Raw genomic sequence first — 8,632 nt, forward strand, 5'->3', positions numbered from 1 at the left:
TAGACGTTTCAATATCATAATTCAATAATAAAGCATCGTGTTTTACTATATTCTTGAATGACCTCCACACATTTCACTTGTGGATTCAATTAGATTACATCACTCGTTTCCCAGTCTGGTTCAATGAAAATTCGTATCAAGATTTAGGGTCCGACGATACAAAATTGAAGGAAAATCGCAAGTAAACCAATGCAAGTAAGAGAATACTACTAGATTATCACCACAGACAAGGAAAATAATCATCATAAAAGAGAATGACAATTAAATGACAATTAAATGCTACCAGTGGGGCAATTTTTATGAAAAAATATAGCCCATATATGCAACCCCTAAACCAAAACCAATGTACTCAACGCATGTTCTTCGTGCAAGTAAGATACTCCAATAGAGTATGGGTGTGCTCAGCATTGTAATTCTAACAATCATGAAGTTGGAATCCTCATGTTTCTGTGTTTTGTGATGAACCGACGGGCTAGAGAATTCAGTTCCGTTTTCGGAGTATGTTACCTCGGAAGAAGCACTTGATGACAAGTTGGTATGATTATTTGCACCACTTTGTAAGGTGTTTGATTGAAGCGGGGGGTCTACGTTGGGGATCAGAATTGGCACGCCCTTGCCCCTCCTCAGCCAGTTTTCTAAGAAGGTTCATGATGGTTGGGAGAAATTTGGTTGAAATTGAGAGTATTCCAGGCAACTAGGATATGCAAATTGGAAGTTAATCAGATGAGTTTATCTCAATTCTTCACATAAAGAAACAAGCAGCAATTGGTTCAAAATAGACTGTGTAAAGCCCATAATACCAAAAAAAAAAAAAAAAAAAAAAAAAAAAAAAAAAAAAAAAAAAANGAATATATCATCCAGAACATCATTAATGTAAGCAGAAAGAGGTTGGACACAAAAAAAATCACGAGGGGAGCAGCTTAAAAAACAAAAGTGACAAAATGCTGCTCTTAGAAAAGAGGATAATTACTATACATAGTCACTAAAGTAAAACCAAATAGCCTTACAAATTTCCACGGAAATCTTCTCCCGTATTCTCATTCAAGTTGCAGGACAGCAGGAGTTAGTAACTTTCTACTTGTCCGCAAGAAAAGAGATTGTTGTGCGTAAAGTTATATGAACAAAAATAGGATATTTCCCATAAAACTTTGACAATAAGATAATTTGTAAACTAAGAAGGTAAATATAATAATAATAGGAGACCAATTCACTTACAGCTCCATTACTAAATTCACCAGATATGTCTAATTGCATCCAAATGGCTTTTATAAGCAGAAAACCAACTAAAATGACACCAAAATACAAGGGATTCCTGTCAAAAGCAATGGAGGGATGAATAGAATATGAAAGAAGCTGAAGAAGGAGCAAATGATAGTCCATACAGCCAACCACTAAAAATCTAAATAATGGAAAATAAAAAGAAAGGAGAAACATAAGCAGAAAATATCCACCCATAGACAGGATTAATTAAAATGTGAAGAACCTAAAACAAAATCCATTCCCACTACCAAGACAAAAGGTAACAATAGGATACCTCAAAAGGGTCATAAATTCATTAAAACCCAAGACAACTAAAGCAACTATTGCCCATGGGGGAGGTGACCAGTTGTTACTTCGCCTGCTAGCTTCCTGAAAATTGAGAAATAAGAGATCGGTGATTATATACCAGCACACAATCAATCCATCACATCAAAAAATAAAATAAACATGCATTAATTCAGATGTCTGCACCAGAATTATAACATGTCACCCATCACAATATGATCAGCAGGTATGCAGCAATTGCTTGAGTAATAGTATACTCGGTCTCAGTTTTGAACTGCCGCCACAATGATTTACACTGGACAGGTGTTAACAAGGTTTTTGACAATGGAACCTGGATTAGGTAAATGTAACATAATTCAAGAATTGCTGCATGGTGGATAAAACACATGTTCACATGCCACTGAAAAGCCACAAAGCTCCACAATCCACATGCTTAAAGATAATACATAGTTTAAGATCTGGCTTAAGAGAAAAATAGTTATAGATAGAAAGTTTGAATCAAACGAAGCATAGAGTCTTACAACAATAAAGTATACATTCCATTTCTTAGAGTCTATTTGACAATAAATTAATGAAAGAACGCCGACTAAACCTACTATATTCATGCCAAAGGACACCTATTTTGCAAGAAACGTATCGAAGACTATAATAAATTGTTACGAAACTCTTGATGTAAGTGCAACAAATTGACAATGATTGATTGCATGTTGAGTAAATAAATTAATAAATAAGCCACCGTTGGTAATTTTAAATTAAAATTATAGATCTTGTTATCTAATAAACCAGAAATATTTGATATCAATATAAATTAAACTTTGAAGAATTTGCATTGATAAAATCTTGTGTAGATGAAAGGATGCAAGAACAAGGAAAAAAATTTTGAATCCTCCGTATAGGAAGAGTAAGGACAAATTTCCACAACATACCATTGTCACAATCCAATACAACATAAAACAATGTTAATCTATCAGTTATTTGTACTAGGATACTTGTCACGAAAATTCCTACAAGATGAGAAACAGAAGTTTGGCCAATATAACGTTCAACTCAATTATTTCTGGTGGCAGTCGTAAAAGGGATACAAATTAAACATAGAAAGAAGCAAACATTTTTTCTTAAAAGAAAGTAAAGTATTGGTTATCAAGTAGCATAACATGGAGACTATTTTGACTGAAAGTCTCTTCAATTTATTATCTATTATAAATATATGAGTTTGAATTGTGAGCTTACCTTTTTACCCTTTTATTTATTTTATAATTTGTCATGTTCATTTGGTTTTTAAGTAATTTTCCATGTTAGTTTAATCTGTTAATTAATGTGTATTTAACTTTCATTTGTGAGTTTTCTTTTTAACCTTTTCATTTGTTTTATATTTGTCATGTTCATGGGGTTCTTTAAGTCATTTTTTTCATGTTAGTTTAATGTGATAATTAATAGTGTACTTAACTCAATCAAATTAATTATTATTTTGATTTTTCTTATAAATTTATCACAATGTTATACATTTAAAAAATTTGCTAATATTACTAACATCTATTTTATTTTATTTTATTTTATTATTATAAATATGTGAATTTTATTTGTAAATTTACTATTTTACCTTTTAGTTTATTGTCATTTTTCATATTAGTTTAATATGATAATTAATAGTGTACTTAACTCAATCAAGTTAATTATTATTTTGATTTTACTTTGTAAATTTACTACCCTTTTTTTTTGTTTTATTATAAATATATGAGTTTGAATTGTGAGCTTACCTTTTTACCCTTTTATTTATTTTATAATTTGTCATGTTCATTTGGTTTTTAAGTAATTTTCCATGTTAGTTTAATATGTTATTTATTATGTATTTAACTTTCATTTGTGAGTTTTCTTTTTTACCTTTTCATTTGTTTTATATTTGTCATGTTCATGGGGTTCTTTAAGTCATTTTTTCATGTTAGTTTAATGTGATAATTAATAGTGTACTTAACTCAATCAAATTAATTATTATTTTGATTTTTCTTATAAATTTATCACAATGTTATACATTTAAAAAATTTGCTAATATTACTAACATCTATTTTATTTTATTTTATTTTATTATTATAAATATGTGAATTTTATTTGTAAATTTACTATTTTACCTTTTAGTTTATTGTCATTTTTCATATTAGTTTAATATGATAATTAATAGTGTACTTAACTCAATCAAGTTAATTATTATTTTGATTTTACTTTGTAAATTTACTACCCTTTTTTTTGTTTTATAATTTGTATAATGTTCATGATGTTATTTAAGTTATTTTCTACGTTAGTTTAATAAGATTATTAATAGAGCACTTAACTCAATCAAGCTATTTATTATTTTAGTTTTACTTTTATTTTTAAATTTAAATTTAATTACTTTAATTTATACAATGACATCAAATTAATAAAAAATCACTCTCATAATGTTATACATTAAAAAAATTATTAATATTACGAAAATTAAAGTAATAATAGGAAGACGAATGGAGATGAGTGACATTGAAAAAATTAAATAATTAAAAAATATTAAGGTCATATAAAACATCTTCTTCCCATTTGCGATTTTAAAACTACTTATGTATCAACAAATATATGTGATTGAGAGAAAATATTTGTATGTAGGTGATTTCAATATAAACATTTAAGCTATTTAGTCAATTTTCGATATATGATGTTAAATAAATATTATCTATTAAATATATGATTTTCATTTGTAACCTTACCATTTTACCATTTTTTACAATTTGTCATGTTCATGATGTTATTTAAGCCGTTTTTTATGTTAGATCAATAAGATCATTAATAGTGTACTTAACTCAATCAGACTAATTATTGTTTTAATTTACTTTTAAATTTAATTTTAATTACTAAATTTATACATTTTCCGTCAAATTCATGAAAAATATCTACCATATTGATTATAGGTAATAATAGGCATATGAAAGGAGATGGGTCAGATTGAATAAAAATAAATTATTAATAAATATTAAGGTTATATAAAACTTCTTTCTCCCATTTAGAATAAAGATATTTTCAAACTCTTTATGTGTCAATAGAGATACATGATTGAGAGAAATGTTTGTATGTAAGTTATTTCAAACACTGTTTTTAAGCTATTTAGTCAATTTTTTATATATGCTGCTAAATAAATATTACTAAAAATATGTTTCATTTGATCATTTTGTATTCTTGCAATGATATGAGTTTTTTTAACATAGCATTACATGTTTTGGTGTTATATATCGTTTGTATTGATCATGTTGTGTTTGGATTTCCTTATGTGATTTGTTTGTTCACCGAAAGAAAATATAAAATATAACCATATATCCCACAAAAATGATTATTTTTAATTCTTTTCCTTGAGATATTTTGTTAATTCTTAAACACATAATGCATGTTTTCAGTTTACTTAGATTACTTAGTTTGAAATATTAAAAATGATGAAATATTTTTTCGTTTTTAGCTTATATCTCAGAATTTAAAGAGATAATATTTTTTTTATTTATTGGGACAAATGTATTTCCAGACTTCTGTCTATAAATCAGTATTCAAAATTTTTACAACATTATTATATTCTTTATTCAAAATTTTTTATTTAAATTGATTGAAGGTATTTGAATTTGAGTTTTTATGTGTTTGATAATATTATTTTTGTAGTATTATTTATTGTGAAACTAATAGGTGGACTAAAAAATTAGTGGATCTATGATTCTTTTGGTGGATGACAAACATGGGTAAATTGTTAAAAGAGATAATATCAAGTAGATTTTTGGCATACGATTTTGTTCTAATTAAATGATTATTCATGATTCTAAATTTTAATTGTATCACAAGTTAACGTATGTTTTGTCGTTGTCAGATATATTTTGTCAATGGTCTAATATTTTTCTTTGATTTAAGGAAAATTGTGTGACTTTGTATTATATTTTTATTTCTTAAGGTTTTATTAAATGATTTTTCATGATGATTTTGAGGCACATTTTTTCGTTTGTGTGTTTTTTTAAAAGTAAAATATTTATGAAACCATGACGTTAATAAGCCGCCTTCTTTTTATTTGAAAAACAATATTGAAAAATTTATAAAAATTTTGAATAATATGAGTTAGTATTTAATTTGAGAGTGATTTATGTTTTTTGTTGCTCGTATATACTTTAATTTCTTTGTTATTGTACTAAATAAATTATTTTTGAACTTTGAGTTATCATTTTTTTATGGAGGTTGTTTGTGTCATGAATTTTTTAAATTCATTTTGTTTAGTATTGTTGGCGGCAATTGATTTTTTCTGATATTCTATTATTTGTCTTGTTTATATGAAAATATGTATGAAAGTACACCAATCAAAGCCACATATTTTGGGTCTTATGTTCTACGAAGAGAGTAATATATGATTTCTGTGAATTATATAATTTATTGGTTCTTCATACATGTAGTTAAGAAATTAATCAAATTTTGAACAAAAAATTTATGACAAACATAGTAGATGAAAAAAACATGTTAAAAAAAATAATGTTACGTATTACTAAGTCCCTATTTCTGTATGAGATAATTCAAACACATTTTTTTAGATATTTGAAATTAGGTCTAACTAAGTGACATGAAACATATACATATATATTTGAAGGTGTATTTAAAGCAAAATATTAAGATCAAGAATTATTTATATTTAAATTTCAACGCAGCACAATGAAGAAAAAATTGGAAAATTGTATGTGTAAACCTTTAAGGGTTATATAGTGATTATGTTGCTACTTCATGGTTTGCAACATATTGATGCCATATAAAATATCAATATTTCTCAAATAATAAACAAAAAGAAAAAAAATTCATTCAGAAAAAAAATACATGAAAAAAAAATTGTGTATAATTTTCATTCTATTTTTAATGGTATAAGAACAATTCTAAAGCTTTGTGGAGACAATAGATCAATTTAGTGCATTTTTAGTAAATTGGGATATTGAGCCGGTTGCACTTTATTTCTTCCAATATTATTTCTATAGATTTCGAGGTGGCTAAGAGCTTGTTTTTGTCTATTTTTTAGTTAAAGTAGCTAACAAACTAATTCATCAGATATATGATGGTGACATAGAGAAACTACTCGCTAAATAAATTCACTTAGCCGAATAGTGAAATTCAAATTGAATTATACAATATTTCATCAAATTAATTTTGTCTATTATAAGATGGTCATGAAATCTAAACAGTTGTATTATTAGATGAGATATTGAATAAGACAAATACTTTGATATATATATATATATATATTTGAATGATATCTCATATACATATCTTAATTACGTTATCCGTGTCCTTCTCAAGATTTTTAAAATACAATAATTAATTTTGTATGTCATTCCAGAAATATAAAATATTATAAAACAAAATGTAAACTCGATAGAATAAAATTTGTTTTGTTTATGAGATTGAAACTATATCATCCCCATGATATGATGCACGCAATCATTGTTCCAAATCTTCTAAAAAATGATAAAGGAAATGACTTTCCTGAATTGCGTCAAATTAAACGATGACACAGTTCTAAGATATAGTCATTTGAAAAGATTTTCAAGTTTTTTTCTCACACTGATTGAGAAATAATTGTTAAAAATTTATTAAACTTATAGCTATATGTTGATAATATTGATACTAAATATATAAAAATGATATTACAAATATCACGATGTTTGAAGAAATTACAGCACCGTTTATTGGTTATGTTGTTGAAGAATATATATGTTATACATACTTTTAGTCACAAGTAGAAACCATTCACGACTAAAAACAACATTTATTCTTATGAGTTATAGTTGATGATTGTCAAAAACTGAAAAGTCATTCAACAATAAAATAAATATTTGGAAAATAAGATTACTGGATAAAAACAATGTAGAAAACTGAAGAAACGTCCTAATAGAGAATAAACTACGAGCATGTCAGATCCCAGTAATAGATGTTAAAGACAATCATATATTTGCTGAGTATATCAAAATGGTTATATGTATATTATAACAAACTACGACAAAGAGTTGTTGAGTTATCAAAATCAACCAATAAGTATATTGAAAATTTTGTCATGTAGATAAGATAACTTCTGAGATTCATATACCGTCTATGGTCATGATTTTTGCTTTTGTGGTTTAGTTTGTTTCAATTAATAAATGCTATTAGTCATATTTTAATTCATTTAAATATTATCAAAATTTCGTACTTATATTTCCAGCAACTTAGTTGCTCACGTGCAACGCACGTGCATTTTTCTAGTAATATGATATATATAACTAAGCAAACTACCTTTTCCCAACTGCTCGAGGCAAGAAACACTTTTGTTTGTAGATGCCCCCACTTCTGGGCTCCAAAAGAGCAAGGGACAAGGTATTCTCCACAGTATCAGAATCATCAGTTAAGCGGATATCAGCCATAATTGACAGCAGTTTCAAAGACTTGTGAGCCATATGTAAGTGGAAAAAAAACTGTAAATTTCCCATTAGATGACAAAAGCATAGTCACACAGGAAATTTTGTTCAAGCATATCATACAGCTGAACAAGCAGTTTTGGTGATTGCTCGAATATCCTCCTTTCCTGTCCAGACCCGTGGCATTGAGTCAGCGTCCTGGCCAAATAAAGTCGAAAACCTGTCAACATTAGTCTGGTTAGTTCCTAACAAATATACACAAAGAAAAGATCCAAACTGCATATATTCTTAAATAAATATATTAAGAAAACACTGCAAAAGACCTGTCTTTCATACGGATCAAAACCCTTTCGGCTTCTTCTTTTGCTTTTGCTTCAACCAATCCAGTGGCATAATCTTCCAAATTTGAGACCAATTTTTCCTTTGTAACCTCATCCATTTCAAAACCAAAGTGTGCACAGTTAAGTAATAAAGACCCACATCAGCAGTGGTGGTCTACATCAGCAGCACATGCGAGACTCACACATGTGCAATATTCTAGAGTCATCTATGGATAGAATTTTAGTGTAACAAACTCAACAAACTCTTGTTATGTATTTCTTTATTTACCCTTATCAATTGTGTATAAATAGTGTAGGGTCATATTATTTTAATATACAAGAAGGAAA

At 27.3% G+C, this 8,632-nt stretch overlaps 1 pseudogene; it reads right to left on the reverse strand.

Annotated features, from left to right (window-relative positions):
- Nucleotides 1–114: 114 nt before the first annotated feature.
- On the reverse strand, nucleotides 115–8,417 carry LOC140975819 (protein ROOT HAIR DEFECTIVE 3-like; annotated as a pseudogene).
- Between the last annotated feature and the right edge of the window lie 215 nt (nucleotides 8,418–8,632).

Source organism: Primulina huaijiensis, chromosome 4, assembly GCF_012295235.1.
Source record: "Primulina huaijiensis isolate GDHJ02 chromosome 4, ASM1229523v2, whole genome shotgun sequence".
NCBI lineage: Eukaryota > Viridiplantae > Streptophyta > Magnoliopsida > Lamiales > Gesneriaceae > Primulina > Primulina huaijiensis.